Source organism: Glossina fuscipes, unplaced genomic scaffold, assembly GCF_014805625.2.
Source record: "Glossina fuscipes isolate IAEA_lab_2018 unplaced genomic scaffold, Yale_Gfus_2 27, whole genome shotgun sequence".
Classification (NCBI taxonomy): Eukaryota; Metazoa; Arthropoda; class Insecta; order Diptera; family Glossinidae; genus Glossina; species Glossina fuscipes.
In genome coordinates this window covers 10,559,573-10,577,374 of record NW_023998422.1, presented here as the reverse complement: position 1 = coordinate 10,577,374, position 17,802 = coordinate 10,559,573, and the positions used below count along the sequence as shown (strand labels likewise).

Genomic DNA, 17,802 nt, shown 5'->3' with positions numbered 1-17,802 from the left:
TATAATAAGTACGGAACCTACTCGCCCAAACGAGTACTTGTGAATTCGTTAGTCTCTATTATTTATGTGTCATTCCAACTAGCTTGCCTCCTTAAATTATCCTGCTTACGGTGACCCGATTGAGTTTTGTCTGCTGTAACGTCCATCTTCATTGACGGCACGATCACCTAACACCTAACTTCGTAACCAAGTTTACAATCGATTAACTTTCATAGCAGTAAAAAACGTGAATCTTTATAGGCTACTTAAGTGGAACTACAAGTTTCATATATATTGTTCATTAATGCGAGGCGAGCAATCCAGATAAATTTCCTTTTAATAATTTTTTCACTATCTGTTGAACAGAATTTGTGATATGACTCGTTAAGATTTCTATATATAATCCGCAAGGTTGAACGGTAATCATAATTTGTACGATATTGAGCTAATCTAATGGACCCATGATGTCTTGATGCACTTACCAGGACTTTTAAGTCAATTTCGTTTGGTATGAATGGGTATAGTTTTTTTCTTTCCAAAACTCCTCCTGTTTTCGCTAGAGACAGCAGCTGAATCAAAAGCAGCCTTACGTTTGAACTCCATCCAACATAGAGGAATGGCTCATACACTGATTCGAGCTTCTCCGAGTAGCAACAATAACTGGGAGACGAAACTACTGCGGCATATTCTAAGCTTGGTAACCGCCAGCGACATATATAACTCTAATATATGGAGTCTTCAAGTTCTCTAGACCATCGTTTAATAAAATCTATAGAGGCCCTTGCTTTCCTGATAACGGACTGAATATTTTTTCCAAATGTTCAATCATTCAGGGTCGCTTATGCAAGGAACACGATCACGGCCAGAAAACAAAAGAAGTGAAGAAAAGAGGTGGCCGCAACCCAGTGGGTCTATAGACCGATGGGCATACAAACTCAATACTCATTACAGCTACGGCCGAAATAAACTTTACCGCACTGCAATTTAAGCGAATGCTGATTGGTTAGTTTTTATTATCGATTAGCGATTATTATCCACTTCGCTATTCTTGTAGGTTAGCTGGCATCAAATATGACCCGTACGTGGAAGTTTGAAAAACTATTTCCAGCATTTGAGTGTAAATAAAATACGTTGAACTTATTGCAACAGCTCTGCAAAAGTGCAAACATTTCCATTCAACTATGTTAAGAGTTGTTCAAGAGTGAAAGCAAATCCCACCTAACAAGGTCAAAGTCGCATAGCTTCGCATCATCCCCGCTGGAGCCCAAAGAGCTACCCAGAGAAACAGTTGACCTTACAGCAATTTCAACCGACACGCAAGAACTGAATCACACATTTTGGACGCGATCCCTTCACATGTGAGCCACACGAGAAGTTTCCAGACGCCAATCTTGACGAACTTCCATAATAACAGGTCATGACTGACTTCGTCAAACGCTTTACTTACATCGGTGTAAATCACGTCAGTCTATTTCTCGTTTCGATATATTGAGTGCTGGGTGTATTAAAAAAAAAAGGAGCGGCAGTATATTTATCCACAAAGTCCATATATTGTAAATTATGTGACGGAATTGTGTGCTGGAGTATTGTAAGCTTACATAGTATATACTTTGCTTATTGGCCTACGTATAATACTTTACATATTTCTTCTTTTATTTATTGTACAAAAGAAAAAAAAAATTTTGTTTTCCCTAAAGAGTTTTAATCGAATAGTTTTTCTTTGCCATTTTCTTTTCGCCATATAAAGTGAGATTAATTTGTTTACTTTTTCTTTGTTGCGCGACTATTTATAAAAAGGAAATCAACGAAATAATTCGTTAAATTTAGCAGAACTATTAATACCCGCATGGATGAACAGACAAACGAACGAACAAACGAACAAACAAACAAAAAAAAAAACAAAAAAAAAACAAATCACACTTTATTCACTTTATTTAGTTTAAACGATTTATCTTATCATAGTCAACACAACGACAGCAGCAGTAAACCGCAATCACACACTTGCTTGCAATCTTGAAATGGCTAATTATGCTGTTAACAGCAACACCAAGAGCAACATATCTAGTTTTAGAAATTTCTGCTATAAAAGAGCAGCTATGCCGTAGCAACAGCGGCGGCAGCAGCAGCAGCAGCAGCAACAGCAGTAGCAGCAACAGCAGTAGTAGCAGCAATAGTAGCAGCAGTAGCAGAAGCACTCTTGACTGGGGATGGAAGTGTAATTAAATATAATTCAATCACTGTTCGCGCGTAGCAGTCAAAGCTTTAAGTGTTGTTGAATTATTTGCTAATGCTAATGCCGTTGCTAACAAAAATTACATGTTGCCCAAGTCTTTCCTGTATGAAAATTTTTTACTTTTCTTTTTAAAAGCAATGTTTATAAATAACTGCACATACATACATACATATACTATTATGCGGCTGTCTATATGTGTGTGTGTGTGTGTGTGTGTTTAAAAAATTTTTAATTTATATTTATTTTCATGATAATCTCTTTGCTTGAATTTCAAAGTTTTAACGTTTCGGGTTCACAAATACTTTCTTTTTCTTTTACATTGTTATGATTATTTGTTTTTTGTTTTGTTTCTTTTTTCTCTTTTATAATATAAATCAGGATTTTCTTCTTCAAATGTGTTTAGTTACGACAACAACAGCAACAACAACAAATAAAGAAGAGTGGCATACAATTCATTCAACCATTGTCAACGTTATCATCACAGTTAGTAATCATGATTACCATCGTCGTCATCATTATCATAATCATCAGCCGTATTGTTTATCTTCCCATCGTGCTTGTTGGTTGATGCATGATTTTTTAATGCTTCACATGTGTATAACCAAAACATTAATAAGTTGACAAACGTTTCTCTCTCTTTCGTTTTCCTTCTTATTACGTGTTACGTGTAAGCAAAAGGAAAACATCTTTATATATACATTTTTTTTCTTTTTCATTCGTTCGTTCATATCGTTGCGTTTACTTAATTAATTTTCTTAGTTTTATGCCAGTCAGTCAGTCAGATTGTTTTTATGTCATTTACATGGCGCTTGCAACTCAACGTCCCATATAAGAGGGCTGAAAACTTTCTTCATTCTCAAGCTTTTTTAAAAAAAAAAACAAACAAAATGAAAATGAAAATTATTTTCTTTTTTTGGGTTTCGCCGTCAATTTTCTTGTCAGATAACAAACAATGAGAAAATTTTGTAAAATCAATAGCAGTGAAAAGTATTTACTTTTAAAATGAAAGAGAAAGGAAATTTCAAGCAAATCACGATAATGTCCGCCGGAAAGGTGCTTTCGTGTGCTACTTTGATAATCGTCAAGTCTGACTATATGTATCCAAGCCGGCCATGCATAAGGTAAAGATCGGTCAAATCTATTATGGAAGAATACTTGATGTGTTTCAATTATAGCGAATAAAAACACGCCTCAGCATTAAAAAGCCTTCAGTTCTCTACATTTATACTTTTACTTTTCAAAATAAGTCGTCATACGCGAAGTGGACGAAGGAGTAATCTGCTCGGGGCTCGGAGCTATATTAGCGTTCGTCTTTGCATCAGAATACCTCAACGTTGAACACAGGAGAATAAGATGGACAGACAAGCCTAAGATCATTTTGGGATCGGACGGTTTAACGAAAGATGGGTTTATCTCATATGCTTCCGTGTGTTGCACGCATTTACACAAACTTAATATACCTTTGTACCAGTACTAGTGGTGTAGGGTATAAAAACATCGCTCCCAATTTACAGATGCGTCCTTCATAAGACTTTGTAAGTCGAAAACAATCACGAATGCACTTTTTTCCACCGTTTACCGATAATAAAATTTTGTTAACGCATTTATGAAAACATAAAAATTAAATAGAATGGAATGCATAAAAGTAAAATATGTACAATTACCAAAAAAAAACAAAAAAATATTCTTTTAAATGAGGTTCTGTTGAAGTGAAATAAAAAGTCGAAAATAAATTTTATCCCTGTCACCCTTTTACGTGAGTACACATAGAACCTAGGGGCGCTTAAAATATTATTCTCTGAACATTTGCAAGCTTTTGTGGCTTGTCATTAGAAATAACATTTATTTTCCACGTTTCAGTTCATTTGTAACAGTTTGTTATAGAAGGATGAGCATTATATTCATTTTGTCAATACGTTTGCCACGCCCAGAAAGAAGCATCAGAGCCTGAACAAAGTATGTATATTCTTGATCAGCAACATATTCTAAATCGATTTAAGCATATCTATCTGTGTGGAGGTATCCGTTGGAAGTTTGTCTGATAAGAAAACAAGTTACTATTAGAAGTGATTTATTTAAGGCCTGTGGGCTTATTTCTAGGATTAAAAGTATGATGAGCACCAACAATTAAGACTACCGGGACTTTGCTTTTGAAGGATAGAGTGTTTAGGTAGTCTAGTCGCTTTATTAAAGTTTAGGATTTTATTAATATTAAGTTTTCGAAAGCGAATCTTCGACTGTAGAAAAAATTTTGGTATTCAAAAAGTATGTTTTATGTTCAATCGTTAAATTTTCTCTACAACTGTGAAGCTTATAAACAAAAATTGTACTTCTTTCAAGTGAAAAATCGTTGAGAGAAGAATATATATTTATATATATGTGTATGTAGACAGAGCAGCAAGTATTTATATGTGCAACATACTTTCGGCAACGATACCGAAACAATGAAAGAAAATGAAGTAGAGACATGCAGCTGTATGTAAACTTAAAAGTGGCCTTTGTAACATTTTTTGTTAAATTTTAATCTTAAAAAAGAAGAAGAAATTTTAATCTTAAAAAAGAAGAGTAGCTTATGAGGCGGCGGGTGCACGGTAAAACTTCGTAAAGTGGGCAAAGAAGCCATCAACACTTAAGTGAGAGAAATTCGGGAAGCGCCTTTACAATAGGTGAACCTGAGCCTCGCTTTCATTCGTGGGAATAGACCAAGCAAGAACATTGCTAACGTCTTGAAAAGCTTTGGCAAAGGTTCCATCAATGCACCTCGATGCTTTTTATTCAAGAAAATTAAGAATTAAAAATCGAACATTCTTCGAAGACTATGAAGAAAATTTTGGATTTGCACCAGTTCCACAAGAGAAGAGCACCGCACTTGTGCGTGCAGCTTGTTCGGGAAAATAGGTGTTGCAGCTGATCCCTAAAATGTCAGTGGCCTTGTCGTCTGCTCATTTTACATTTAAGAAAATTGGAAGAAAATTCGAGAACCATGTCCAGCAAGCAATATTTTGAGAAAATTCAATTTTCTTCTTTCTGTTCTATTGAGAACCTCTTCATGGAATAATGAGCAACTAATGTCGATTTTTCGATGAAAATGAACAAAATACACAAACCTTTCGATGACAATGAACAACATTTTTATTTTGTTTATGTTTCTATGGCACGTGTTTCATCCTGCTCTATGGAGTTTTTTACAAAGACCATCTGTAGCATATCAGATTCACTGCTTAAATAAATTTTCTTTATTGTATATAAATAAACGGAGTTGCCATAACTCGGCCAGCCTGGCTTAAGATTGTCGCGATTTCTACTTTCAATCAATTGTAGGTGAAGTGATTTCCTAGCTATACATGTTATCTAGCTAAGTAGTGTTGTCACCAACCGGCCATTGTGGCCTGAAATCGTCCTGATTTATACCCTCAATCAATCGTGAGGGAATTCCATATGCCTTACATCTGACTCACTTCAACCTCTTTCATGTCGCTTACAACGTATCTGTTATTTGAAAAATCTTAAGCAATCTTATAGACCATCAAGGATTGGAATGCTTTTTTTACATAATTTTTCGCCAAAGCTAAACTTAAGAACGTGGTAGCATCAGACATCGTTATGAAGTTGATTGTTGATTTTTTAATACGACTCACCGTTCGCTCATAGCATCTCGCCTATGGATGCAATGCAACAATAGTCACAAAAAAGAGGGGAAGGAGATATGGAGTGGCTGAAATCTACTGAATGTTTGCCCAGTCGTTAAGTGTTAAGGTCATCCGCTGACCACTCACTATAGCTACGATCAAAGTATGAACAGTGAGATTTGAATCGACGAACACCGACTTCGTAGTCGCGACTCTGCCGCTATGCGACAGCCCATGGTATGGTATTCTGACACGAGTTCTACGGGCAGAAGAAAAAAAATGATAATAGTAGTATCCGGCAGCATTATTCCTGCATGAGCTTATTGCAGTTACTGCGTGATTTATTTTTTGGACCGTATTGTGCCCCATATTCTCATACACTTCTCATCCTTTTGTCATTTTTCGTACAATTATCAGCACAACATTTACATGACTTCAATTCTCCATCTGTATTTCTTCTTAGCTTCATGTAAACTTTCTAAATATTTAACAAGAGTGTTTAATAAATGTTTTTTTTTTTTTATTATTATCATTTTCGAAACGAAAAAGAATCGAATATTCTTTAAAAGTCATTAAATCAACTATTGTTACGGTTATTGGATATCTTTAAGGAATTCTTTAAACTGCAAATCGCGAGAAGAAAGAGAAGAAACATGGAAGAAACTTTAAAGCATAAACTTAATTTTATTGTTGTAATGGATTAAATGGTTTTTCGTTGTTTTCCAATTTTTCTTTTTTTATTTTGTTTTTAAATTTGTTTATTCAGAGTCATTAGCTAACGAACGACGCACCTTAGCAATGCTTGATTAAACATTAAATTTAATGATGAAAGCAGAAAAACTTTCTTCTTTTCATGTCAGCTTTGACTTGGTCAAGCTTGGACGCGATCAGATTTAACTGTTGTTACGCTTTAAGAAATTTTAAGAAAAATATTTATAAATATCTTTCAGTTAATGTCTGTCACCGTTATTAATTAAAATAATTAAACATTCAATGCATTTTTTATTTTATTTTATTTATTTATTTAATTTTTTTTTTTTGAAACGAAAGCGATTATTTTTTATTTAAGATAAATAAAAAAAAAAATAAAAAAAAATAAAAAAACCAACTTAAGAAAATGTAAAAATAAATGAATAATTTGTTAAAATAAGTAAGAAAAGAAGAAAAAAAGAGAGAACGAACCGAAAGAAAAAAACAATTACGTAAAAGTATTAGCTCTCAACTCATGCAAGGTTAATAGACCATCATCTCTCTATTAAAAATCTATAAAACTCGTTACTTATGCAAATGAAAGCAAAGTGTTTACGTATTGTGTGTGTTATTACATGAGAGGTCACTCTCTTCATCATTCACAGCGTAAGACAAACTCATGCAGAAAACAAAAGGCTTTATAAACCTAAAAACCCAGTTATCGATAATTGCGATTGTTTTCTGTTACACTCCAACTTTGTATAGGAGAACTTAAGAAAAAAAAAAAAGAAAAAAAATAGTAATAATAATAAAACAACAAAAACAATAGCGAACAAACAGTAAAACGTGCAATATGAAATTTAAGTAACCATGCGCTCTTACACACATATATCCACATGCCATACTTCACCTACATACACCGGTTATACGCGCCTTTAGCTTAAGTGTTTTGTTGGACGAGTTTTTGCTTTTTTTTTATGAAATTATTTGTTTTTTCCATTGTTTTAATCGTGTTGTTATTGTTGTTGTTCACTCAACTAACCGTCCTTTTTCATTTACGTCGTTTCATTTCAACTTGTAGAAATTTTCTACACTAAAAAAAAAAAAAAAAAAAAAAAAAAAAAAAAAAATAAAGAAAAAGTGTTGCTCTGTAAACATAACTTTAAATATTTGAAAATCGTGGTCAACATGATTTGCAAGATATTGTGTTATGAAATAATCTATTTTCAAAAAATCACGTGATAGGGTAACGAAAAAATGCACAATGTATAGCAAAAAATACAACCAAACATTAAGCTGAAAATTCTTCTCTTCGCGACGGCATCGCTCCACAAATTTTTCCTTGATCTGAGAATAACATTATTTACTGTTAAAGATTTTGTTCGCATTGCTCGCACAAGTTGGTAATTGGGGCGTGAAATCGGGTCATTGGAATTTCATTAATTGCATGATCACAGCTTTGAAATAACATTTACGACAGCTTACTTTGTCCACGTTTGTCCATAAGTAGCTTTGCACTTAAGAAAAAATACCGAGTAATTGTCAGCAGATTCCAACCTCCCTGCGGCGCAGCAGATCTGGTCTTAGCTATAGTAAGTGCTTAATCTATGCAGGCATAACTCTTACCGATTGAACACATATCCACTAGGCTACTGTCGACACTGCCGCATCTCTTGCTCTTTTCTCAACGCCGTACATTGTTAGGTCACATCCCTTCCGAATAATTTGTCTCATTGAAAAAAAGAAAAAACCTTCCAGAGACAACGATATACATAGATTTTCCACCATTTGGTTTAAAATTGAGGTTAGGAGATTCTTAAGGCAAGCAAGTAATAGATACGCAGGCAGCGGATATAATTTGCTTTCTTTTCATCGTTTATTTTGATGAATTGAAGAATTCTACATCTCATGTCCGCCAAATGCTTTGAAAAATTTCAATCAAAAATTTTCTTATCAAAAAATATGAAGAAATTTTTTATTATTAAAATAAATTATCTCATAAAAATAATGTATCTTTGTCTAATGTATTTCGGAATTCTCTTTGCCTAAACATATATTTGATGTACCTCTGCAACTTTTCACGGCACCTACGCGTTGCTGTATTGTAGAATATATTCTAGAAAGTTTCAGAATATTCTACAATAGTCTAGAATTGCAATTTGTTCAAAGCATATTTTCATTGCAATTTATTAAAGAACTGCTGGGTGTAAAATTTAGCATTCTTCAATTCCAAATGAACGATGAAAGGAAAAACCAGTCATATTTTCTACCTATCTACTGTTCGTACTTGCGCGCTTATAGATATAACATAGCGCATATTCACTGAATTCTTTCCTATACAAATAGTGAAAATGAAAGAGTAAGCATGCAAATGGCTGCTAATTAATAGCATTACTATTGATCTGAGGCCCTCAGAATATCCTAAGCTCAATTTTGAACATCTCTGTATTACATTGTCTCTGAGAAGACTTGATGTAAAAGAGATTTGACATTTCTGTAAAAGATTTCGTAAACTGCCTTGGAAAACTGATCGAGATGTTGTGTTTAGCAAGAGGGCTATCTGTCAAAGACGAACCGGAACATCCTGCAAGGTGTTTTCATGTAGCGTGGAGAAGTAAACTTTTGCATTTAACGATTATTAAGAGCCTATGGTGATTTTGTATAGATTAATGAGGAAGAAATGAAGACCCAAACTCAATCAAGGCACGCAGAAATCCTCTGTGTTCCCATCTTTATTTAGCGGCCCAGCAAAGCTCTTGGGTAGAGCAATCCTTATCGATATCAAACGTCTCTACATATTTATAAGGCAATGTGAATTTTCTCATTTAATCCAACTTGACGTCAGGTTAGGGTTTCGCTCTCGTAGAAAAATTATTTCATATGATATCGTTTGCGATTTCAATTATCATTTCAATCTATTTAAATTTATTACACCTTTTCTTAGAGAAATATTTTTATATTATTTTTGAGCTTTTTTCTCACTTTCTTATGATCGATCTTTTTAGCTGTTGTGAGCAATTATTTAAACTTTTTTAAATTAGAATTTATTATGCAGTTTTCGGCTTTCTATCCTTACTTTTGCTAAAAGCCTTGAAACTAATTGAATGGCTGGACGAATCAGCGAACATATGGATGAAAAATAATAACAAAATTAATAGAATTCTTTACGGTTGAAATAACGTCTTACGTTAACACAGATAACTTTTCCAATCAATTCCTATAGTTTTTGGAAACAACTACGACACTCTTAGAGAGAAAACGAAATACATGAAAAGAAAGCAGAAAAAAGAAATGAAAACCAACCAATAACTGTAGAACTATTTCGAAAGTGAGGCGGGCATAACCGTAATTTTCTAATGATTAATAATATAAATGAAATAAACCGCAGCGGCATTAAAACAATGGATAACAAACTAATCTTAAAGAACATGACTTACACATATAGCGTCTCGACCTGGCGGTGTCGGTATATGGGTGAAAGTGAAGATATTAATTGCATGAGATGCAGCTGAATGGGATCGATAGACACTACTGCAATATAGCTTTTAATTTTTGAAAGCAGCTACAAAGGCTAAAGCTCCAAACTTCAAAACTATGTTTTTATAAAAATTTACTTTTTATTTAAGAATATGGTTAGAAATTGATTGATGCGAAGGTAATGAAAAATTTTTATAATACCGCGCAGTTTAATGTTTAGAAATGTAAACAAATGTTCATAAATTGATATGCATATCACTCACTTAATAATTCATAGGATCACAGATAGTTGCAGAATGACTATCGACAAGTTCCTATGATTTTTGGACTTGGAAACGAAATGTGTCGAAATATCGTGAGATACCGATCATTAGTTCACAAATGACAGTTGATTTAGTGACGCTAGACCTACGATTTCCCATGTTTTACAAAAGCAAGCGCAAAGCCATTAAATACCGTACAGTTGTTAATCGTGTAAAGTCGAAAAAGTGTTCCGACCCGAGCCAATAACATTCGTCTTTGGGCCAAAACACGTCAGTGTACAAAGTTCTATTAATGTATCTCAGAAATTTGCAGCATATAGGCTGAACACAAACGTCTTAGCCAGACGGATGGACAACCTAGTTTAAAATAAAAAATAAATCTATCTCAAATCAGTCTGGATGTTACATATGCCCATACAAACTTTATGCACCCTTATACTACATCTATTGCAGAGTATCTTAAAATCATGCGGGCCCGTCATTAGTGGCGACATCTATATATGTTCCAAACGAATTTATTTTTTGCTGTGTGCAATGCATTTATTTACATTTACTTTAAATTAATTCGTTTTTAGAAGCTCTTCTATAACCCTCACATCAGCAAATATTAATATCTTGCTTTTTGGACTTCAATAGGCCAGGAGAGGCTCCTTTTTTTTTGTAACTTTGAGATTTGCGGCGAACTACGCTTTAGATAAATGTAATGAATTGGCAGAAACAGTTTAACTTATAGCCTATTTTTAGGGCCTTTTGCAAGTTTTTCAGCTTGGACATATGTACGGACAGTTTGTGTTCATTTCCAAACATGATCTATGGACGTAAAGTAAGAACATCAAGTAAATCAAGTTTCGTTATTTCAACTTTTTTCTTAGCAACCAAATCAAAGGTTATACTAAGTAAAAAATTGCCTTTCATTCCAACTCTATTACGTGTGTATAATCGGGATTTTTTTTTGTATTATATTTATTTTGTCCAAATGTTCGTAACACCCAGAAGGAAACTGCAAACATCTCGTAATGTATATACACCCATTCTTCTATTAAATTCTGAATAGATGTAAGATTGTCCGTCTCTCCGTCCGTCCGTCTATGTAATGTCTAATGGTAAACATTGCCTCCGGCCGCAAAAATGCAGACATCGGCATCGCAGTCGACAGAAATGTTAAAAGTCCTTGTGCACAGGCTTGTACCAAATTAAACGCGCACGCCTACCGTGTAACATATGGTGAGAGCAACTCTGCTTTACTGATTTTTTACCAATTGCTTTTAAGCTGCAGTAAATAAACGATAAAAACTTGGGCGAGGAAATGCATGTCTAACCAATGGAAGGGGATATGTAGATAACGTTTAACATTTAATTTATTTTTTTGTCTTTTTCGTTGAGATTTTTCTGCTTCTAATCTGCTAATAAAAATTATTTTTATGACAGCAGAGAAATGGCTTTAAAATGAGTTTATGTAAAATGATAAAAAAATATATATTTTTATTTAAATCTCTCTTGACAATGTTACTCAACCAAACGTTGAAGTTTCTATTTTCAAGTTTTTTTCCTTTTTTTATTTATTTATTTTTTTTTTTTATTCACAGTTTATTTAACTAATCAACACTTAAGGAAGCTTTCATTCAATCAACAACAATTTATTTTATTATCTAGTTTATGGGTTTTCGTTGTTTACATATATTTACGAGACAAAAATCGTGATAAATTTTAAAAATTGAAAACTTGATATTTTCCAGTTAAGTTCGTTGATAGTTTTTGGCATACGCATATCAATATCCGCATTTTATGTGCAAAAAAAAAAAAAAAAAGAAATAAAAGTAAATAATAACAATTTAAAAAGTACATAAATAAGTTTATTTCCCATTTTTCCATTTATGGAATTTCATTTTGGCAATCATTTCTACGCTGCTTACATATTTATTTTACAATATTTTCAAATAAAAATCATTTCTATTTCAGATTACGCTTCTTATGCTCTACACAATTTGTCGCACAAGAGTTTGCTAAATTTGTGCGTAGGTGTGCAATATATCTACGAGGAGTTGAGATAGATCCACTTTTTCTTGTAATCGATTTTTCTTAATCGATTTAAGATTGTTTGTCCGTCTGTCTGCCTCCTTGCGAAATTGTTTCGTTTAACATACAAGCCGTAATTTTTGAAATAATTTTATGAAACTTGCTACACTTATACCACTGCACTCAAGGACGAATGCTATTGTAAATGGCTCCCCTAGAACTACTTCTTCGACCACTTCCGATAAAGCGCCTTATTTTGAATAGTCGTTATATAAGTATCCGTGGGGTTGTGTAGAGTGTTTAGTGATGGACCTTATCCCATTATATTGGTTTTAGTTGTTTCTTAGAAAATCATGTCGATTCATGTACAAATTCTTAAGTAGCTTTAATCAAACAAATTGTAGACAGAAAATATCTCGATACAATTCCCCGGCGAGTGAATTCACATAAAGGAACGGGGTGGATCTATCTATTTGTTTTCTCCATAGTTTTACTACTATGGTGAAATACTAGCTGACAACATGTGTTGGATCGGTATCTTCTATGCGATCATTAAATCTATGGTAATAGTCTCTCTTTCTGGCTGACTTAGCAATGTCTGTCCTTTGAAGAGATGCGACGTGGCTACGGTTGGACACAAATTCGCAAGAGAGTCGCACGGGTGCTTGGTTGTTGAGTTACACTGCAACCACATGCTTTGCCCAATGAAAAGCGAAAAGAGTTGCTTGCTGAGCTGCAGTGTGAGGGTTTGACATATAGGACAATAAACACGTTAGATAGGCCTCGGCGTGATTGCAGTGGTGGCCGCTGTATTGTGCCTACAACGTGCTGTATTATGCAATTGATGATTGAGATGGGCGATGCATTCCAGAAACAAGAAATTGCTGAAGATGCTTTAGCCCATTCCTTATATAATCACCTAGCAATGATTGAAGCTTTTTATGAACAGATATCCACGTTGAAGCATAAATATATTTACCTGGCTATAATTACCTAAAAATTTAAATGCTTAACGACAAATATCGTACTCAAGTTCTATAGTCGAATCGCTGCATGTCGATCGAATCATACTGAGATTAAATCAACTCTTCCAAATCAACAAAGTCCAAGTCGAATTTTCGCATGTAAAAGTCTATCCCTTTCCCTTCCAGGTTTTCATCGTCTTTTGGGATAAAGCAGCCACACTTCGTCCAAGTCACTGCCATCGATGACGATCCCGAAATACCCATAGTCATGTTAGTCTATCTGTTCTATAGGCAACGCAAAACAATGCAGTTGCGTACGAAATCCATTGACATGTTGCTACGGAACAACACAAATTTGACACGTAACAGGGAGTAACCATTGTTGAGATCTATTTCCCAAGATCATTACAATTTATAAAATGTCTTTTAATAAAATAAGAGATTCGAAGAAAGCTTTCCTCATAAAGAAAATACGTTCACTTTCTCTTGAACAAAGAGAATTTGGCCTTCACAAGAAGAAGTGAAAAATAAATTCGAACACTGCTCACCTTAACTGCATTCATCCCTTCCATATAACAATTGAAAGATTATTCATATTCAGGTTATCAATAAAATTTATAGACAACTGATTATGAAGTCTAAATACAACACGGGGCTAACCCCGTGCTCCTGTAAACGAAACCGTTAAAGATCTCCTCAATATTCAATAATGAATAAACAATAATGAATAAAAAAAAAAAAAAAATTTCTCTCTAAATATCCGACTTCAGTCGACATACGCTTTTATGTTGGAAATTATTAACTGTTATTTTGTTAAGTTTTGCTGTCAGTTTTTTTATTTTTTTGTGGTTGTTACGTAATATTAAGTTTTTTCGCATCTTTTTTGTTTGCAAAGCCATAATTTTTATTACTTCTATTACACAAGTGTTAGAAAAAAAAAAAAAGAAAGGAAAGGTAAGAGAATTGCAATCGCTTTGGGATGAATTGTGGATGCTTGCTGTTATAGCTTGTGTGCATTGGTATGCGCATTATAAAGTTTCCTGTTATGTAGGTGGACGAGGAAGTAAACCGACTGCAAAAATTTCTGTCTGTTAATTTTGCCTGAGTAAGCGAGCAGATATGAATGGTGACTACCAAGCCAGTTTCCCCAGGTGCAAATCTTAGTAGCGGTAGGGCACATTAATGGTGAAAGCATAACGCTTACCGATTAGGGACCAGCGCATTAGACAGTGGTCAGCCTGACTTTTTCGCAATGACTACGGGGCTCCTAAGAGGGTGATAGCTTGATCGCTATTATATATATGTAGTATTATAGGAATGAAAACTAGGAAAACAATTGCATTTGGTCGTAAGCGAATCGTTTCTACTCTATGGATGGACGCGGGAGAGTTTTTCCTATTTTTAGAATTAAAGTGGATACTTATATGTTGTATGTGTTGTGGTTTATGAGTAACGAGTAAAAAACACAAAAATCAAAGGTAGTCAGTTTTCGTTTCACAGACTTGTTGGCATTGTAGGCATCTGTGTCTTGACCTGCTTAGATCAATTTTAAATTCTTTGGCAAAATCGTAGATGATATTTTCATTTTTGCAAACGGGAGAATATTTACCATAAATGCTATAACATTAGGTAGATGGATGGACGAATAAACGCACATGACGAGGTGGCATTCCGAATTTGGAATATTGGATAAAAATGTGCGCGAATATCTCATCTTTTTATCTGAGGATAAAAATAGCAGGTGTGGAATAAGAATTAATTGCCTTACGGATGGACGGACCAAATTCAATTTGAAATTTCATTCTGATTACGATTAGGTCGATTTTTTTTGGATATCTGTTGGCGTTCCAGGCGTTCCTAGGTATTACCGCAGTAATAGCAATCGTCGTATATCTCGTCGTATATACCAAGGTCGGTATGTAGCAATTAGCCACAAAATATTGTTAGCATGCTATTAAAAATTCTAACTAAACGCGTTTGCAATGTCTGATGCTGATCGATCGCAGTTAACGAATTGCAAAATGCACACCAATACTGAATACCAAATATTATAACAACTATTATTTTTGTTGTTGCTATTTTGTACACGTTACTACCACGGTTACCGTCTACAAAAAAAAGAAACAAAATTCTATGTGTGAGTGCAGGTCTGGTTTTCTTGATTATTTCAAGGTTTTGCGGTTCGAAACTCTCTTATAATTTACAGTTTTGCATAGTTTTTTATTTCTTTTTATTTATGTATTTATTTATTTATTTTTCTTCTTTTAACAGTTACTTAAAGTGTGGGCATAAAATACGAATAATGGCTTTAGAAAAACGTATTTTGTTTTTTTTTTTCTTTTTTTTTTGCAATTTTGTACTCAAACTATATACAAGCAGACCAACTGACTTATTTAATCGACAGTTAAATGGTCTTCAGTCTTGTAAGCTGACTTACTTATAGTTAGCCATAGTCATAAGTAATGGTAATTGTTTGGCTTGTAAGTAGTAACTACAACTATGACCACAAGCATAACCAGCATATAACTGACCTTGTCTTGCATTCAAAACAGGTAATAAACTATTTATAACTTATTATTTATGCAAAGAGTTTTTCTCGTTAAGAGGAAAAAAAAAAAAAAAAAACTACATAATTTTTTAATTATATTATAATACGGGCATATGTTAGATGATGTGATCATTATTATCGCTTACATACCTTCAGTGCGCAAAGTGCTAGTGCCTGTAATCACCAACTTAGTTTCGTTAACAAATGGCAGATTTAATGCTGTAATAAACAAATTAATTAATTGAAATGATTATTATAAAATGGCTTTAAGTAGTTAATGTTATCGGTTGTTATCTACTTTAAGAATTGCTAGTAAAATATTAGTTAATTAAATTTCATAAATAAAAGGCTATAAATGAAACGAAATTATGTTACTCTAGAGCTACAAGAAATGCATAAATGGCTTCCGTTCATACTTGCATGTACCATTTGTTTTACTTCTATACTAACGTAACTTCGGTACCCCCATGTGCATGACGAAACGCAAAAATTATTATTATTAACTTTGAAATGCATTTATTACAAAATATCCATATACGGATATTGACGTAGGTAGAAATGTGGATGTCGTTTAAGAGCTACTTCCATATAGATTGCCTCGACAATGAGCTTTTTAAATGGACCATCTTGCGATAATCAACTGCCCTCAACAAATCGATTTTAAACCGGTTCCTAAAGCGAGAGAGAGAGGGGGAGAGAGAGAGAGAGAGAGAGAGAGAGAGAGAGAGAGAGAGAGAGAGAGAGAGAGAGAGAGAGTTTTTCGTAGGCATTTTCATTAAAACTCGCATGGCCTGAATACGCTTCGAATATGGATGAACTAGGTTTCACAATCCGGCTACGAATCGTCTGAATGCAGGTAATTACAGATCTACGAAGTATTTATGTAACAATGCCAAAGCTTTCACAACGCTCTGTTAATGAAGTCGCAAAAAGTTTTTGATATTTCGGTGCGAACTCAACTTTAACTTCACCCTTACAATCTTTAAAAAATCGTTATATTTATTTATTTTTTCAAATTAAAATATCATGCTTTATATCAAGATAAAGCAAATATAATCGAATGAAATGGTTGCTCACAATTAATAAAAAAAATCGTATGTTCAAAAGAGGCGATATGAAACGTCCGTATAACAATTTCCGTTTATTTATTTATTTGCCTAAAATCGTATTAGTTAGATTTGAAAATTCAACCAATGTTATAACTTAGATTAATTAGACTATAAATCCTACTAAGATAATATATATTATGCTATGCATTTAGATAAAAATAAGTAAAAACGCTATACTGGACCAAGGCCAACAATTAAATAGCCTACGCCACTTTGCTTTATAAAATTATTATTATTTTAAAAAGTCGTTACATGAGAAGTGGAAATGGTGGTCCGTTCTGAATCATTGCCGTGGATCAAAACACGTCATCAAATCTTATCAAAATATCTCAAAAATAGACAGCTGCAAGAAAACGGACAGACGGACAGACAGGCTTAAATCAATTCATAAAGTGACTCATCTGTGCATATTTAATGTGTCTTTGTACCACAAGTGGTGTAGAGTATTAAAAAAAAAAAAAACAATTGTAAGGAACCGAAAAAAAAGAAAAAGTAATGATATATTATTCAGCTTTTACGAACCCGAACTCGCATCCCTCCCAAAACCCGTCTACCAATCAAGTTCTTAGAATAAAGATTCAACAGTTTGATCGAATTTGTGACCATTCGCGTTGTATATCCTCGACGACAATCGAAGCGGTACTCATAGTATCTAGTAAACCTAACTTATGATCCGGAGAGCTGGTATATAGAATCTATTGTGCTATTTTTTTTTATTTTTTTTTTATATGTATTTGAAAAACTCGAGTCTCCCCGCACGTAAGGCAGCGGTTAGTATTTGTAGGTAAAAGAGAGAGATATGTGGGTATTTTCGAGTGGAACGTGTGGAGGTGCCTAGAATAGCGGAAGAAGTCGCTGGCATAAAACTTCGCAGGCAGATGCAGGCGTGTCAT

The 17,802-nt window shown here is 33.9% G+C and overlaps 1 protein-coding gene across 2 annotated transcripts in view; it reads right to left on the bottom strand.

The window, feature by feature from the left end:
• Positions 1–17,802, bottom strand: part of LOC119635681 (rho GTPase-activating protein conundrum) — a 126,806-nt gene that overhangs the window by 25,766 nt on the left and 83,238 nt on the right. For both annotated transcript variants that reach the window (XM_038030631.1, XM_038030630.1), the window contains exon 4: positions 15,951–16,019. The gene's annotated coding sequence lies outside the window, so the exon portion shown is untranslated. The remainder of the gene's footprint in view (positions 1–15,950; positions 16,020–17,802) is intronic.